The 17,904-nt window shown below is 41.3% G+C and overlaps 1 protein-coding gene and 1 long non-coding RNA gene across 3 annotated transcripts in view; one reads left to right on the top strand and one right to left on the bottom strand.

Moving 5' to 3' along the window:
* The window catches only part of FSTL5 (follistatin like 5), a 560,774-nt gene that overhangs the window by 264,104 nt on the left and 278,766 nt on the right, over positions 1–17,904 (top strand). The gene's annotated exons all lie outside the window — the stretch shown is intronic.
* LOC119855259 lies at positions 7,975–16,414 on the bottom strand. Its single transcript, XR_005292806.1, has 4 exons — positions 16,302–16,414; positions 11,317–11,443; positions 9,610–9,824; positions 7,975–9,348 (listed from the first exon to the last, which is right to left on the bottom strand). It is a non-coding gene; the product is annotated as an uncharacterized LOC119855259 (long non-coding RNA).

The following is a 17,904-nucleotide window of genomic DNA, read 5'->3' as shown; positions in this document are numbered from 1 at the left end:
CTGAATGTCTCTTTGCAAAGGTCTTTTAGGTATTTACAGAACCCTGTGTTTCACTTTAGAGATGACTGGCTGATGTGTTTCTGCCAGCCAGTGAGCTTTTTTAGAGCCTTTCCTTCATTTATGAATGTTTCTGTTCTCACTACACATGTTCAATATATTATTTGTGTGGGCCACTTGCTTTTTTTCAATTGCATGGAGTAGTGCCATGAGGCTGATGGCCATGGAAACTAGCTAAAATGAGACATCCCTAGCAAACTGTGTAGCTCAAGCAATATAATCTTGTTGCACAATAAAATTACAGTATTTTTTTTCAGTGTTCCTAGAATATAAGAACAGCCATACTGGGTCAGACCAAAGGTCCATCTTGCCCATTATCATAGCCAATGCCAGGTGCCCCAGAGGGAATGAACACCACAGGTAATCATCAAGTAATCCATCCCATTGTTCATTCCCAGCTTCTGGCAAACAGAGGGTAGGGACCCCATCTCTGCCAATCATGGCTAATAGCCATTAATGGACCTATCCTCCATGAAATTACCTAGTTCTTTTTTGAACCGCGTGATAGTCTTTGCCTTCACAACATCCGCTGGCAAAGAGCTCCATAGGTTGACTGTGCATTGTTTGAAGAAATATTTCCTTTTGTTTGTTTTAAACTTGCTGCCTATCAATTTCATCTGGTGACCCCTAGTTCTTGTGCTGTGAGAAGGAGTAAATAACACGTCCTTATTTACTTTTCCACACCAGTCATGATTTTATAGACATCTATCATATCCCCCCTTATTTGTCTGTTTTCCAAGCTGAAGAGTCCCAGTCTTATTAATCTCTCCTCATACAGAAGCCGTTCCATACACCTAATCATTTTTGTTCTTTTCTGAACTTTTTCCAGCTCCAATATATCTTTTTTGAGATGGGGCGACCACATTTTATCTGTCTTATTATCTATCCCTTTCTTAATGATTCCCAACATTCTGTTCACCCTTTTTGACTGTCGCTGCAGATTGAGTGGATGTTTTCAGAGATCTATCCACAATGATTCCAAGATCTCTTTCTTGAGTGGTAACAGCTAATTTAGACCCCCACCCACCCACCCCACAGTTTATACATATAGTTGGATTGTTTTCCAATGTGCATTACTTTGCATTTATCAACATTGAATTTCATCTGCTATTTTGTTGTCCAGTCACCCAGTTTTGAGAGATCCTTTTGTTAGCTCTTCGCAGTCTGCCTGGGACTTAACTATCTTGCGTAGTTTTGTGTCATCTGCAAATTTTGTCACCTCACTCTTTACCATTTTTTCCAAATCATGTATTAATATGTTGAATAGGACTGGTCCAACTACAGACCCCTGGGGGACATCACTATTTACCTCTCCATTCTGTAAACTAACCATTTATTTCTATTCTTTGTTTCCTATCTTTTGACCAGTTACCAATCCATGAGAGGACCTTTCCTCTTATCCCATAAGAGCTGACTTTGTTTAAGAGATATTAGAGATAAAAGGGGAAATGATATTTGTTATTGGACCAACTTCCGTTGGTGAAAGAGACAAGCTTTTGACTCATAGAGGTCTTTAGGTCCTCAAAAAGATTTTCTCCCCAACAGAAGTAGGTCCACTAAAAGATTCATAGATACTAAGGTCAGAAGGGACCACTCTGATCATCTAGTCCGACCTCCTGCACAGCGCAGGCCACAGAATGTCACCCACCACTCCTATGAAAAACCTCACCCATGTCTGAGCTATTGAAGTCCTCAAATCATGGTTCAAAACTTCAAGGAGCAGAGAAGCCTCCCTCCAGTCAACCATGCCCCATGCTACAGAGGAAGGCAAAAAAACCTCCAGGGCCTCTCCAATCTGCCCTGGAGGAAAACTCCCTCCCGACCCCAAACATGGCAATCAGCCAAACCCTGAGCACATGGGCAAGATTCACCAGCCAGATACCCAGGAAAGAGTTTTCTATAGTAAATCAGATCCCATCCATCTAATATCCCATCTCAGGGGATTTGGCCTATTTACCCTGAATATTTAAAGATCAATTACTTACCAAAATCCCATTATCCCATCATACCATCTCCTCCATAAACTTATCGAGTAGAATCTTAAAACCAGATATTACCACATCATCTTGTGTCAGTAATTTTAAATTCAGTTTAACTCCCATGTCTGCTTTCAACTATATTGGGAGGGGGTTAATTACCTGTAGATATAGAAAGTTTACATGGAATCTTCCAACAATGTCTGCAAAGGGAATGAACTGGCCAAATCCATATTTATAATCATGTCCCTTAGTTTACCTTTTGTATGCAGACCTTTACTGTCTGAATAGTTCAGTGATATATCATTAAATAAAATTGTATCAGAGTACACATTATATCTGAAATCCAAGCCAGCAAATCACTAAATCTATGCAGTGCCTCTTCAGTGGTTAGATGCATTTGGATATGACTCATAATGCATTTATTTTTGTACAAGTGCAATTACAAATTAATCTACAAAGAGCATTTTTGACAATGTCTTTGCTACTAAATAAACCTGTAGTACTTTACTAGAAACATGATGCAAAAACTCTCTCAAAAGTCATTTTATGATTAGTTGTGCAATTTGCTTTGACTAAAGCTGACTGAGGGAAATTTTGTGTTAACTGTAGAAAATGTACTTAAAATCCCATCACCAGGTTGATTTTAAATGCCCATTGTTAAGATGAAAGTTTAATTATAAAATAACTATATTTTGACTGTTCACATACATGTTTTAGTTTTTTGGTATGGAGAAATATGCTTTACATTTTGTATGGGTGTAGTATGTAGTTATGAAAAACATAACGCCTCTTTTTGCAGTGAGCTATCTCTAGGTGAAATGAAATATAAAATCTAACCTGTTTTAAAAACATTCTAATCTAGTTAACGTAAACCTAAATATCAGGTTTACGTTAACCTTAAAAACCTTAAAAAATCCTAAAATATGTTACCAAGAAAATAACTTCACCCTTGATACTTGTGTTGGGGATATACTTTGCAACTGTGGTCACCCTGGGACCAATAGAGTATGAAAAGTTAAGTTATTTTTCTTAAAGCAATAGAAAAAGCAGCATTAGTGCTTTGATTTTAAATGGGTTGATGGGACCCACCAACTGTGAACCACACTCTGCAATTTGATGTAAAATTGAATTAATAAGTTATTGTTGCTCATAGGTTTACTAAGGATTGTTTAACAAGCACAATTACCTCCTATGTCTTACATACAACACTCCTGTTAATACATTCCAGAATATTAGCCTTTTTACAACTGCATCATATTGTTGATTCACTCTCAATTTGTAATCCATTGTAACCTCAAGATCCTTTTGGGCAATAATAGACCTAGCTAGTTGTTCCCCATTTTGTAGTTGTTCATTTTATTTTTTTCCTAACTCAGTGTAGTACTTTGTATTTGTCTTTATTCAGTTTCATCTTGTTGATTTCAGATCAATTCTCTAATCCAAAGTCACTTTGAATTCTAATCCTGTCCTCCACAGTGCTTACAGCCCCTCCCATCTTGGTATCATCCACAAATACTATAAGCATACTTTGCACTCCATTATCCAAGTCATTAATGAAAATTATTAAATAGTACTAGACACAGGGCTGATCCCTAGAGGACCCCACTAGATACATTCTCAAAGTTTGACAGAACACCATTGATAACTATACTTCAAGTAAAGTCTTTCTTTCAACCAGATGTGCACCCACCTTATAGTAATTTCATCTAAACCACATTTCTGTGGTTTCCTTATGAGAATGTCATGTGGGACTGTGTCAAAAACTTTACTAAAATCAAGATATATCATGTCTACTGCTTTTCCTCTATCCACTAGGGCAGTAGTAACCCTGTCAAAAAAGGAAACTGGCTTGATTGTACATGATTTGTTCTTGACAGACATATGCTGGCTATTCCTTATAACCTTCTTATCCTTTAGGATCGCTGCTTACAAACTGATTTAATAATTTGTTCTAGTATATTTCCAGGTATTGAAGTTATGCTGACTAGTCTGTATAATTCTCTGGGTCCTCTTGGTTTCCCCTTTTCAAAAATAGGTACTATGTTTGCCCTTCTTCAGTCCTCTCGGACTTCACCCATCATCCTGGAGTTCTTGAAGATAATTGCTAGTGGTTCTGAGTTTGCTTCATCTAATTTCTTAAGTACTGTAGGATGAGTTTCATCAGGCCCTGCCAACTTGATCACATCTAACTTATCTAAATATTCTTTAATCTCTTTCCCTATTTTAGCTTGTGTTCCTCCCCCCTCCCCCATTCTGAAACAAAATGTTGTCCCCAATACATTTTGGAAATTTTTGTGTTTTGCCACATTTCTTTTCCAACAGGTGACTGGATAGTTAAAATCCCTTCCGCCCCCCCATAACTACCAGGTCTTGTCGTTTGGATATTTCTCTTACTTGTTCTGAAAATGCCTCATCCTCTACCTTTCCCTGATTTGGTGGTCAACAGTAGATTCCTACCAGAATGTCACTCCTATTTTCCCCCCATTTTTGTCTTTACCCAGAGACTTTCATCTGGTCTGCCTCACTTCCTGAACCTATATCTTCTTGATGTATAACATGACATCTCCTCCCTTTTCTCCCCCATCTGTTCTTCCTGAACAAGCTGTTCCCTCTATACCATATTCCAGTAAAGAGATTTAATAACAGCACCGCTATGTTTATAAAGGACTTTGAGATCCTTGGATGGAAGATGTATTATAAGTGAAAATTATGAGTACTATTCTAGAGTCCATTCTGCCACCATCCTTCATCACACACACTGATATTGACACAATTATTTAACATGCATCCGACGAAGTGGGTATTCACCCATGAAAGCTTATGCTCCAATAAATCTGTTAGTCTATAAGGTGCCATATGACTCTTTACTGATTTTACAGATCCAGACTAACATGGCTACCCCTCTGATAATTGTTTATACAGTTTCTAAATGTGTTGCTGAATTTCTCCATCCATTTCTAAGTAAAGAAAAAGCAAGATGTATTACGGTGTCTGAATTATAGTTCTACACATGCATCCATACAACTGATTTACTGCTGCTTATTTCTATATTTCCCAGCTTGTTAGCAGTAATAAATTACTATTATTCAATTAATGGTAGAGAAGTGTACCCTTGCTTTAAATAATTATTCTCTAGTAAATAGAGAAATGCAACCTTAATGGGGATGAGAGGGGGAAGGGAAAGACACAAAAAAGTCATGACTCTCAGCCATTCTTAAACACCTGTAAGTTAATGGGAGGAAGGAATTACATCCCAAGTATTCTGCAGAGTGAATGTGCAAGCCATTCCTGGGTTATCAAGTAGATCTTCATGTGGCCTCTGCAGCTCTTCAGTCTCACAAAATATGTGTATGCATGTGCGTAATTTATTACACTGGCAGTTTTATAGTGGGGACAGCACCTGAAAAAATAACTTTAGGGATAGGTTGTAGAATTAAATCAAGTGCTGAGTAAGTGGCAGCACCTAAATACACAATCCCAGGAGCAGATCAGGGACCAGACTATCAGAGTCATAATTTAGTCTCCACTTGCCTGTTCTTTACATAGGAAGCAAGCTGCACTTTCTGCTCCTGCTCAGCCATACTGGTCAACAAGCTTGGAGGGGTGGTGAAACAGCATCAAGTCTTTGCCCAATCCTCAGTCCTGAGCACCTGGGTGTTGGGAGGGGGAGTAGTGGCATCAAGGAGGCATCTCAAACACATGCACTTTGATCAGTGATTGAAACATATAGCTTATGCTTTTTGGAGATGACGGGTAAAGGGACATCTCTGGGGCAGTAGGGTTAAAGGACATCCTACTCCATTGTGTTGGTGCCTGCCATATGTTACAGTTTGGATTTTAACAGACAGTAATAAATATACAGAAACATTTCCAATCTTTGTGCTGCTTCTCATGCTTTCAGGATGGAAAATTACCACCTTCCTTTGTTTGAAAAAGCACTGTGCTGCAGGATGTGTGACAAACATCTCATATGGCCATACAGTTGCCATTTATAGACATATGTTACCTCTGCAAAAAACACTCCAGGGGTTAATTTGAGTTAAGGAGATACTCTATGTGACTTTGCTATTATTGCAAACTTGACATATGGTATCGAAATAAATATCTTGCTCAATATGCTTTCCCAGTTGCTACAAAATTTACAGTATTTTTTTTTCTGTAATTATACTTTTTATTTGCAGTTTATGGATTTAACAATCTATTTAAGTGACACAGTGAGATGGTCTACATTACCTAAGAAGGCCTTTCTGGCCCTAATATCAATTAATGTAGTTTTTTTTTATTAGTGCAAGTGATGACAATGAATGCTTTGAAAGACCAGTAAAAAGATTACACCAGATTCTGATCTTGGTTACTATAATTTTTTAGTACCCATAACTGAAGTACATAAACATTGTCCAGGTAGAATCATAGAATATTAGGATTGGAAGAGACCTCAGGAAGGCATCTAGTCTAATTCCCTGCTCAAAGCAGGACCAACCCCAACTAAATCATCCCGGCCAACGCTTTGTCAAGCCGGGCCTTAAAAAATCTCTATGGTAAATTAGGTCTGCCAGACAAAGTTCCAAGTAGACTTCATGGTAAAACCTTTGAAAGAAAACTCTTGCTGTGTGCATGGATTTTATGCAAAATACGGTCAGTCTGGTTACAGCGAGAGGGAATAATCATGGGAAAGGATCTTGCTACATGCATTAAATATGGTCAGAATCCCAATTAGTTTGATCTCCTCTGGAAGCTCTATCAATAGCTGAAACCTCTCAACTATCCATGCTTATCTCCTGCACTCATTGACTTCATCATATGCTGTCTGTTAGCTGCATTTTTCCAGAGAAATGGAGGTGTCTTGGTTGGTCACATAGAGATGCAGTTGCTGATTCAGCTGTGCCTGTTGTTGATGGTTTTAAGTATTAGAAGCAGGGCCTAGAACTGGCAAATGAAGCAGATTAGGAACCGCTGAAGCTCTGGAAGTGAGCAACTTTATACTGCTGGAGCCTTTCCAGTACTTAGTCCTTTTAGTCCCAGATACACTGAATACAGTAATCTAGTCTGGAGATGACAGATGCATGGATCATGGTGGCCAGGAGCAAAGTTACTTTCCAAGTAGAAAATGGAAAAATATGACTGTTATTATTAATCTTCCCTCATCATGTAGGCCTAGTAATAAGTCTGCCAGCTGTGTCAATGTTTGAATAAATGTGATGGAGACAACCTTGATGGAAGAGGAAGACAATGTCTGCACCAAGTGTTTCCCTCTTCCAGCCAATATCTCTTAAGTCTACCCTACCTATAGTTTGAGCCAGCTGTCCTTTATCCAGTGGCTGATTTCCTATAGGCTCATGACACCCTTTTGATGGTTTAGATTTAGCGTATGTCTACACAGCAATTGCAAGTATGATTGCAGCTCATAGAAACAAGACCACACTAGAATAGCAGTGAATACAAAGTGGCATGGATCTTAGTGTAGGCTAGCAATATGAGTATCTACCCAGGGTTCTGGGTGGGCTTGCACAGCCTGCATCTTCACTGCTAGATTTAACTACTCTAGCTAGATTAAAACTAGCACAGGGTATGCTATCACATCTGCAATTTCAGTATAGACATATCCTTATTTGTGTTTGGGTGATGAGTTTGGAAGCCTGATGTTCTTGCAGGGGGTATGGAGAAGTAGAGTAACCCATTTTATTTTAAACAACTGAAACAAAGGTAAAACCTGCACAGCCACTGTTACTGCTTTATTTTTTTTAATGGTTTGGGGGGTGGTGCATGTGTGTCAGTCAGAGAGAGAGAGAGAGAGAGAATATGCTACCCTGTGAATTTGGCATGCACTCTGGGGCAAGTTTGTTAGAAGGCAGGCTTCCCCCCCCCCCCTCCTTTAGCATTAGCTATATCATGGCAACAGTAGAACTTGGCATTTAACAAAAGAGATAAGACAACCATGCTCTGAATGTTTTTATAATATAGTTACAGACAAAAAAAATCTAAGTTAAAATAAAACATTCTTGTGAAGTCAAAAACTTGAAAGTTAGGAAATGCCAGATTTATGGTTGCTTAAACAATCTTAATTCATCCTGCTCATGTGCCAAATTGTGTGCTGAAAAAGTGGGAAAAATAGGTTATAACTAAAGTCTGTTTCATAATGCATTTGCACAAGTGATCAGAATTAATGCTCTACAGACAACATTAAATCTGGTTTTCCTAACTTTTGAGTGCTTGACTTCCTAACCTAAATAACTTTGTTATATAGTTTGTGTGTAATTTCCTATGTTTCAAAATGGAAAAAGGAAACAAGTCCTATTATGTGCAATTGACACCCATCAAGAATCAGCATGGTTTGAACCCCACATGTACAGTACTACAAGATAGGCTGCTAATACTTGAGTTTCAGGACCAACAACCTTTAGCCAGCAGTAGCAGGAAGATTGATTTCCCAGAGTAAGGGATGGAGTGCCGATTCCAGCTTCTGGGTCTATACATTGTTCAGAAGGAAGACCAGCCTGACCTGGATCTCTCTCCTCTGCCTCCACAGTTGGGGGGGTTCCCTCCCGATGAGGCGAGGGTTGCTACTGGTGCCATTTGCTTCATCTGAGAAGTAGTTGAGTGGATCCCAGATTGGCCTGTCTCACCCTGCACAGGAGTTGTGGGAGGTCCTATCTCATGGGGTGCCTTTGGGCAGGAGGTACATGGATACAGGGGGTCATAACTACCAGTACATGGGGTTGTGGAAAGACAACAGGAATGCAAATAACCAAGCTTCAAGAATAGTTGTCCAAAAACAAATTAAAATTTCCTGGTAGTGCATCAGCTGCTCTGACTGAAGGACACATTGGGCTTTGACCTAATATCAGTACAGCCACAAGGGGAGTAGCACCCTAAATTCTGCATCTCAGTTGTCTCCATATCTGGCATGTTCAGCCCAGCATGACAGTGCTATTTACAGAACTCCCAAGACTCAGCCAGAGGCTTGAGGGAGATTTATGCCATGCTGAAAGCAATGTGGGAATTAGTTTGGCCTGTTTTTACTCCCTGTGCCTCATTTCCCTATAAGCCTGCCAGTAGTTGGAGTGTTGCACACCTTCAAATTGCCAGCCCATTGCCCTGTCTCAGTCGGTGCACTCACTTATGAGTCCACCCAGACTCAATGTGACTCACAAAGCCAGAGCAAAGAGGATCAGGAGAATGTTCAGATATTGGAAAGCAACAAACTTGATTCTCTTCTTGGGCTGTGTGTTTCCAAAGCAAGGGAGGGAGAGGAATGGACTGGTATAGCAGAACAGAATGGAAGCTGTGGGCAGAGATGTGGGGAAGATGTGGCCTGTGGGGAAAGAAGAAAAGTTCAGAATATAGAACACTCCTTCTCTACAAAGCAGTTGTGGTAGGCCTGAGCCTAAAGGCTTTTAAGTATGATAGAGAGTTGTGCAGTACTAATTCTGGAGAAGCTAAATAGGTAGTTAAATATCATGATCAAGGGATGGGGTGGATCTTGCATGCTTATACTGATAAGGTAGAACAAAGCTGTTCTTTTCTTCTTAAGATTTAATCAAGCAGAACATTCCTAATTTAATGAAGAACTAACCTTTCATCCACAGCAAGAGGTTGAGTATGCTGTTGCTGTAATTTACACAAGATGCACCTCCACAAAATCCTCCAGCCATCTGCCATCAGTCAATAAATCCTTTTTTAATTTCCATTAATTCGTATTAGAAAGATTGAGGAATATCCACCCATCTGCTTGATAGAAACATCTTTTCCATGGGGAAAGCATGTCAAGGCTTTTATCACCATTCTTTTCTATTTACAGGGGAGAGGGAAGCAATGATAAAACAATTTTAATCATGTATGAAAATATTCAATAGATATGGACAAGAATCCATATATGTTATTTCATAGGTAGAGTGAGGTAGAAGGCATTGTGATAGTTAAGCAACATAGTATTAATGGATTGGCATATAAGGGTTTTTTTTTTGTTGTTTTTTTTAAACATTACTGATCCCATTGGAGTCAATAGGACTACCTGGGTTTATAAGTGCTCAGTGAGTAAGGGGTTCAAAATCTGTGCTTAAAGAAAAAAAAAATCAGTGGTGGAGAGACAGAATGAAAAAAAACCCTTTAAAATATTCTGTTTTCTTCCATGTCTCTGTCTTTTAGAATGTAGCCCCTTCTCTGAAGGGCATCTCTCTATGTATTTTCTACAGCAGCAAAAATGGTTGTTGCTGAACAAACAATGGATAATCTAAATAAAATAGGCCTGATTAACTTCAGCTGACAAAAAAATAAAGCTCAGCTTTTTCTTTAGAAAGCTACATCTTAGAATTCTGGAAACAATATTGGTCTTGTCATTGGCCAATAATTCTTTGACAAATGTTGAGGTACAAAAGTAAAGGCTGTATTGCAAAAGGCTTAGAGGAGCAAGTCCAGCTTTGTTGCTGAGAAGCACCCTCTGGCAGCAGAATTAATGTCATTCTGCAATGCCACAGAAACAGGATTTAAAAGAACAAACAGGGATTGTGCACTCTCCTGTCTCAGAGGTTTGTCAGCATGGTACCATGAATATGGAAGGGATGGGGTTGGGTCACAGAATCCTCTTGTCCTTTCCTGACCTGTCCTTTCCTGACATGAGGATTGCTTCAACATTTGAGCTGAAGCAGTTTCTACTGAAGAGAATTTGTTGCCCTCACCCATCCTGCTTAAATACCCATTGCACAGTCAGCTACCCGAGTAGGACTCAGCCCTTAGCCCTGAGCTTGTTTACTTGAAACAATGTAAAGATATTGTGCTGCACTCAGTATGGGCTTGCTTAAATGCATATTTCTTAACCAACATAAATAATTTTTTTACAAAACTCCAGAATGTCACCTTTTGAATCTTGGGAGATAAAAATCTTGTTTCTTCCTTCTACCATATAACTTTTCCAGCATGTCTAATATTAGGATATCTAATGGGAATGCACTGCACTTTTAGGAAGTAACCAGGTGAGTAGTGATCTTTGATTTTAAAAATAATAAACTATAGTAATATATTAAGTATGAGGATCAGAGAAATAGCACTGTGGTATTGGATGGCTTTGGACAACTTTGATTCAGCTGCTAGATTCAGTTTTCTTGTTTATTAAATACTTTTTTTGCCGAGTGAGAGCAGAAAAAGCAGTGCAGTGATTGAGCTTCTATGTGACCCCCAGCTGTCAGGAAACTACATCCTGTATTTGGTAATCTAGTGGAAATGTAGGGCAATATTTAATTTTCAACAGTAATGTCAATCATATAACACATGGGCTGGAACTGACCTGAGGAAAACTTTAATCTTGCCAAGCAAACCCACAGAGTACTTTAATCCAGCTCCTGCTCTAGAAGAAATGATAAAGGCTTCTTAACTGTCTGTCTTCTGATGTATGAACGAAGAAGAAGTCACACCTGTCAATGCAGGAGAGCAAATGGAGGCTCTGTGACTGATGACTGAGTAGGAGCAGGTGACCCATCAATGGTAGGAAGCCTTGAGAAATTTAAAACAAACAAAAAAAAAAAAACAAACAAACACACACACACACACACACACACACACACACACTTGGAAAAAAGATATTTAGTGAAACACCTCAGGGGATCGAAAGCTTTTTCCACTCCTTTCATGCTCAATATCAAGAGGCAGATTTAACTGAGAGGGGAGCACTCCTATATATTAGAACCACTCTTGACTATATAGATTCAGATATTTCCCTCAAAGCCCAATGGGTTGCATTCTTCAGTATTATCAGTCTACTTTCCAATACATTCCTCTATTAGATTTAAGGCCATAAAAATGAAAGTTATGAGGGCAGATAGTAGAACTAGAAATTCTAGAGATTAATAGTAGTAAATAGCTGCTTCCTGACCATGCACATACCTTTTGGAATATTTGCTTCTGGTAACATAAGTAATTGTTAGAAAAGAGTTTCAGAGCTGAATGAAATGGTGATGTTGAATCACAGGACTCTTGTTACTGTGATAGGGTGCACTCACCTCTTGTGAGTGTCTCCTGTTGGCTGGGTGTGCTGCTAGTTTTCTTTTTCTGTTGGCATCCCTTGCACCTTGTTGACCTCATCAAGCAGGTCTTCAGTGGCTGAGCCCTCAGGCTCAGTCACGCAGTTTTCAATGGATGAATCCCTTCTGGGGTTACAAAGGTCCAATAGGGCCAATCACTGTACCCTTGTTAGTGATTTTAGGCTCAGTTCTCAGCCCTTTCTTGGCTAATTTTAAGTCCATCTCTGCCCTGTTATAGACAATTGCCCCAGTGATGGGCTGCCAAAATCTTAACGGGTTCCCTCCTCACCCCACGAGGGGGTCATTGCCCACCTGCCTCCCAGGACTCCTGGCCCAGCCACCCCCCCGTGTTCCTTGATGTCCCCCCGACCCCTGCCCATCCACCCCCCTACTCTGTCCCCTGACTGCCCCCAGAACTGGGAAGGAGGGTCTCATGGGCCACCGTAGTGGGTGCCCATCCCACCCCACCCCTAAAAGCCAGAGGCACCTGCCGGGGGTGAGGTGGGGAGTCCCAGCGGTTCTTACCTGGGGCGGCTCCCAGAAAGCATCCAGCAGGTCCCTCTGGCTCCTAGGGGTGGGGGACCGTAGCTAGTGGGGGAACAGGGGGAGCAGCCACTCCCCCCACTGATCAAATCAAAAGTGGCACCTTAGGCACTGACTCCCTGGGTGCTCTGGGGCTGGAGCACCCATGGGGAAAATATGGTGGGTGCAGAGCACCCATCGGTAGCTCCCCACCCCGCGCCCGGCCCCAGCTCACCTCACCTCCGCTCCACCTCCTCCGCTGAACCCACCGCCCCGCTCTGCTTCTCTGCACTCCTCCCCCCCCGGCTTCCTGCCAATCAGCTGTTCGGTAGGAAGCCTGGGAGGGCTGAGAAGCGGCCTGCGGCAATACTCAGGCAGAGGTTGGCAGAGGTGAGCTGGGGTGGAAAGTGGTTCCCCTGCGGCCCCCCCCCAGGTTATCTGCTGCAGTGCGGGCGGCCCTCCTCGTGCCCCCCCCAACCCCAGCTCACCTCCGCCTCCCTGGGCCTGAGCGGGAAGCTGCGGCCTGGTTCTCAGCCTCCCCCAGCTTCTCACGCGAACAGCTGATTCGCGGGAAGCGGGGTGGGGGGCAGAGAAGCAGAGCAGGGTGGCACGTTCAGGGGAGGAGGCAGAGGCAGAATGGAGATGAGCTGGGGCCGAGGGTGGGGCAGGAAGCTGCCCAGCAAATTTTCCCCTTGGGTGCTCCAGGGCTGGAGCACCATGGAGTCGGCACCTAACGTGCCACGTTTGGCCGGTTAAATTTAAAAGCCCTTTTAGAACCAGTTGTCCCTCGCGGAACAACTGGTTCTAAAAGGGCTTCTAAATTTAACAACCGGTTCTAGCGAACCGGTATAAACTGGCTCCAGCTCACCACTGAATTGCCCCTCAGGGCTTTCTCCCTCATGACTCTGGCTTCACTGGTTCTCACTGTCCCAGCTCCAGTCAGGTTGCCCCTTGAGTTCAGTCCCCTTCCAGGGTAGCAAAATTCAACACATGAACCCTGTCTTGGCTGTTTTGTCAGGCTTCTAGCAAATAGTCTTATCCCAGTGGGGGGGGGGACCCAGGCTCACCCACTACTCCAGGTCCCAACCCAGGGACACTATGAACAGCAGTCACACACGGCTCCTTTTAACTCCATCAATTAGCTGCTACTATTTCTCCTGGGCTTCTTCCCATGGGTCTTTCCTGTGTCACACAGCACTTCAGGGTTAAAATTCTCAAGTCTGCTCTCTCCTTGCAGAAAGCAAAATGCAACCAGAGCACAACTTCTGGTTATCTCTCAGGCTCCTGTGACTAAAGCCCTGCACCGATATCCAATTTATATTTGTGGATGTAAGTTTTGTATCTGTGGAGCTGCAGGGCTCTATCAGGAAATGCAGAGGCAAAAGCAGCATGTTGTGCCACCAGTCATAGGAGCCAGTGTCCTGCAGGAGCCTGGTGCCCATCCTAGTGGGTTGGGCTGGGGGGGGGGTACAGCCAGGCCAGAGGAGCTGCCCGTGCAGGACACTGGCTCCTGCAAGCGGCAGCCTGACATATTGCTGCTTTTGCTGCTTCAGTTCCAGGCCTGCAGCTCTGTGGATACATGATTGATATCTACGGATAGCCACATCCTCAGATATTAATTTTGTATCTGCGCAGGACTCTACCTGTGACCTGAACACCCTTCTTTGCCACTCAGGTGACAGCCAGGAACTGGTTTGCTCAGCTTCTGCAGCCTCTTTTAACTGAGCCTGCTGTACTCTGATTGGTTGCTCCCTGCAGCTTTTCTAGTCAGGTCAGGATGACCCAAGTTCACTGTTTTTTCTTGGGGCAGGATGTGGTAGGACTGTGAAGCCTCCTTTAAATAGTTTCATATGGTTTTACATTTCTTGAATTGGAGAAACAGAAAGAAACTTTGCCAAATCCATAGGTATTATTCTGTTTCCAAATAAAACATAAACAAACACTCTCCTCCCACATATTTTTATTAGCAGGGATCCTTTCTGATGATTTGTTGGGAACTGAAGATTGGGAAGATAAGGAAAGCTTATGCAGGCCAAATCTTCTTTTCTATCCCTTTTCACATTCCCTAAAGACAACAGAAGATAAATGAGAGATTCTAGGACTGTTGGGTGATGGGGGTTTGCCAAAAACTGGATCCAGCTCAGTCCAAAATGTTCATGAATGTCACTGAAACTTTAGTTGACACTATACAAAGTTGCAGGTTGACTGAACTTAAGCTAAGTTGTTATGAAATCCTAATTTTTCCAAAAAAAATTCCTATAATTTCCATTTATGTCCAATACTCAAAGCGTTCACAATAAAGTTGAGAAACGGGCTGTTACATCTCTTGCTGTAACATTGCTAGATATTAAAAAGTAGGCACTTGCAAGCACCACAGTGGTGTACCCACATTCCTCCCCATCATACTTTAACAGTTTTAATTACCACAGTTATTTCCTCTTTAAATACTATTTATCAAATAGGTTACACAGTGAAATTGACCACTTTAACTGAATAATCAATTCAGTTTTTTTTGTATGTGAGCAGCTTTGAGCAAATATTTATTGGATACATAATTCATCAAATGGCAAAATTTTTTGCATAATATCTCACTCATGCATTTATATAACTTTTCCAGTATATTTTACTAACTCTAGGGGTAACTCTGGTATCTTTTAGGAAAAAAGGTGGCTTCTTAATAAGGACTATACTCAAAGGGGTAGCTCAAGGGTAAGTTACAGTGCCAATAATAAACTTAATCTAAATTTGTGTTTATGACTTATCAGACTGACAGACAAAATAATACATTAACTGCCAAATCACTTTTTTTTCTTGGCTGGATTCTTCATTTTACTTAGGAGGTTGTTATTTAATAATTGGATGAAAGGAGACACTCCACGGATACACCTGTGGATGATGTCTGTGTTAGTAATTAAGTTAATTATGTGGTTTTGTTCCTCTGACACAGTATTCTCAATTGGTAACCTAATTATTGTTGCACATTTAATGTCTCATTGAATTTATAATCCATACTATACCAATTTTCTTCTATAACTTCATTACAGCTATTCAGATATTAAAATTAGAGTGTGTTGAAAAACATGAATGTAGCAACACACCTTTCTAGGCTAGAATATGGAGAATTAAGTCTACAATTCCTCTTTATGAACAATTATTGTAATACCCTGCTGTGACATACCCAGGGTACAATCTAGACTAACAAGTAGTTGTATTACCCCTCCCTCTAACTTGGGACACCCTTTACAATGCTTGGCTGCTGTAGCTTCCAGCTGTGACTGCTCACAAACAGCCTCAAGCAATCAAGTCACTCCCAGCTGTGTCTGCATGTGCTGCAGCCAGCCAGCCTCCCACCCTTTATCTTTTACCAGGCTTAGCTATGCTGCAGGATGACCCCAACATTCTCAGTCTTAGATTTTCCTCCAGAAATGTATGTTCTGTACTGCCAGCCCTCTCCTGGACTATACAAGTTCATATAAAGTCCATTATTGCTTTAATAGAAATAATATGCACATAACCTCCCACCCTAAATGGAGTTTCCCTAGCACTTCAATTTAAACACACTGTATTAGATAAAAGAATAAAACAAGTTTATTAACTACAACAAGAGAGATTTTTAAGTAAGTAAAAGCAATTAGGAATAAAAGTCAGAAATGGTTACAAGAAACTAAAGATAATGCTACTAGTGCCTAACTTAACAAACTATGTTAAATTCAAAGCAAAGTTTTCTCACCACAATTCAGCAGTCTTACTGACCAAACTTATTAGGTCATGACCCCTTCACTCAGCGTTCAATGAATGCTTCCTTTGTCCCTTCTGGTGCTGTGAATGCAATGGAGGGGGGATATCTTAGAGTGTTTGCCCCTCCTTTTTTATAGTGTCTCTCTCCTGAATCTCAGGTGGAAATGTTTTTCAAGGGATGGGGGTGGTATAGGGAAGGATGTTTCCTGCTGCTTTTCCTCAACTGTTGAAGCTTCTTTTGTTTTCATTCCTGCTTGCTGACTGTTTACTGCGTAAGTGCAAATTAAGCAGAGCACACATTCCTTTGTTTGTGACATATCTGTTTGCCAACCTTAGTTTGAAACATGTGTTAAGAACACCATACACTGGAATCTTATAACTTCACATACAATGTTTCCAGACACATTTTATGAGGACAATAATGACCAGCAAATTATGAATTTCAAATCACACCTTACACGGCATACTTTGTACAAATATTATTACAATAGTGTGTAGGGTATGAACACAGGTACATTCTGTCACACCTGCGCACTTTGTTTGAATTGCTAGTGAACAGGAACGTCTAACGGGAATTTTGCAAGGGCATTTACAGGGGGAAGTGGGAGTGGGGGGCTAGATACACTTAACATTCCTTAAACTACTTTAAACTTAAAGCCCAAAACACTTCCTGATAAAAACAAAAGAACAACAAAAGAATGAGCTTCAGGAATTAAAAGATAATGAAGGCAGAAGTCCAGAAACAGAGTGGGGGCTATCCAGTTTATTGCACACAATGCAGCTTGTACGATTACCTGCCCTGTGGTCAGGTGGCCTATGTGTGCATTCAGTGAAAGGTGTTTCTGGCCTTCAGAGACCGTGTATGGGATTTGGAGAACAGAGTGGTTGAACTGGAGGAGCTAAGGGAGACAGTCGTATATAGATGAGACTTTCCGGGACACAGTGGAATGGTCCCACTCCTGGTCTGTGCTGTTGAGGAGCATGAAAGTTTCAGGGAAGGAGAACATCCAACTGGAGCAGAGGGAAAAGATCCCATAGTTGGGACCCTCCTTCCAGATGATGATGTCATATCCTCTTGTACTGAGGATACCTCTTCAAGGGAGGGACCTCCAGTTAGTAGGAAGAGATAGGTATTAGTAAGGTGTGATTCGATCATTAGAAACATAGATAGCTGGGTTTGCAATGACCGGGAGAACCGCATTGTGACTTGCCTGCCTGGTGTGAAGGTTGCGGATCTCTCGAGACATCTAGATAGGCTTATATGTAGTGCTGGGGAGGCCAGTGGTTGTGGTACATGTAGATACCAATGACATAGGGAAGGATAGGAGAAAAGTCCTGGAGGCCAAATTTAGGCTGAAAGGTAAGAGATTGAAATCCAGGACCTCTATGGTAGCATTCTGTGAAATACTTCCATTTCCACGTGTGGGGCCAGTTAGACAGGCAGAACTGCAGGCTCTCAATGCTTGGATGAAACGATGGTGTAGAGAAGAGGCTATTAAAATAAAAAACTCAATAATAATTGGGAATTTCCACTATCCCCATATTGACTGGGTACATGTCACCTCAGGATGGGAAGCAGAGATAGTTTCTTGACA

The sequence above is a fragment of the Dermochelys coriacea genome, chromosome 4, assembly GCF_009764565.3.
Source record: "Dermochelys coriacea isolate rDerCor1 chromosome 4, rDerCor1.pri.v4, whole genome shotgun sequence".
Classification (NCBI taxonomy): domain Eukaryota; kingdom Metazoa; phylum Chordata; order Testudines; family Dermochelyidae; genus Dermochelys; species Dermochelys coriacea.
The sequence above is the reverse complement of the archived record's forward strand: the minus strand, read 5'-3'. Positions and strand labels throughout refer to the sequence as shown.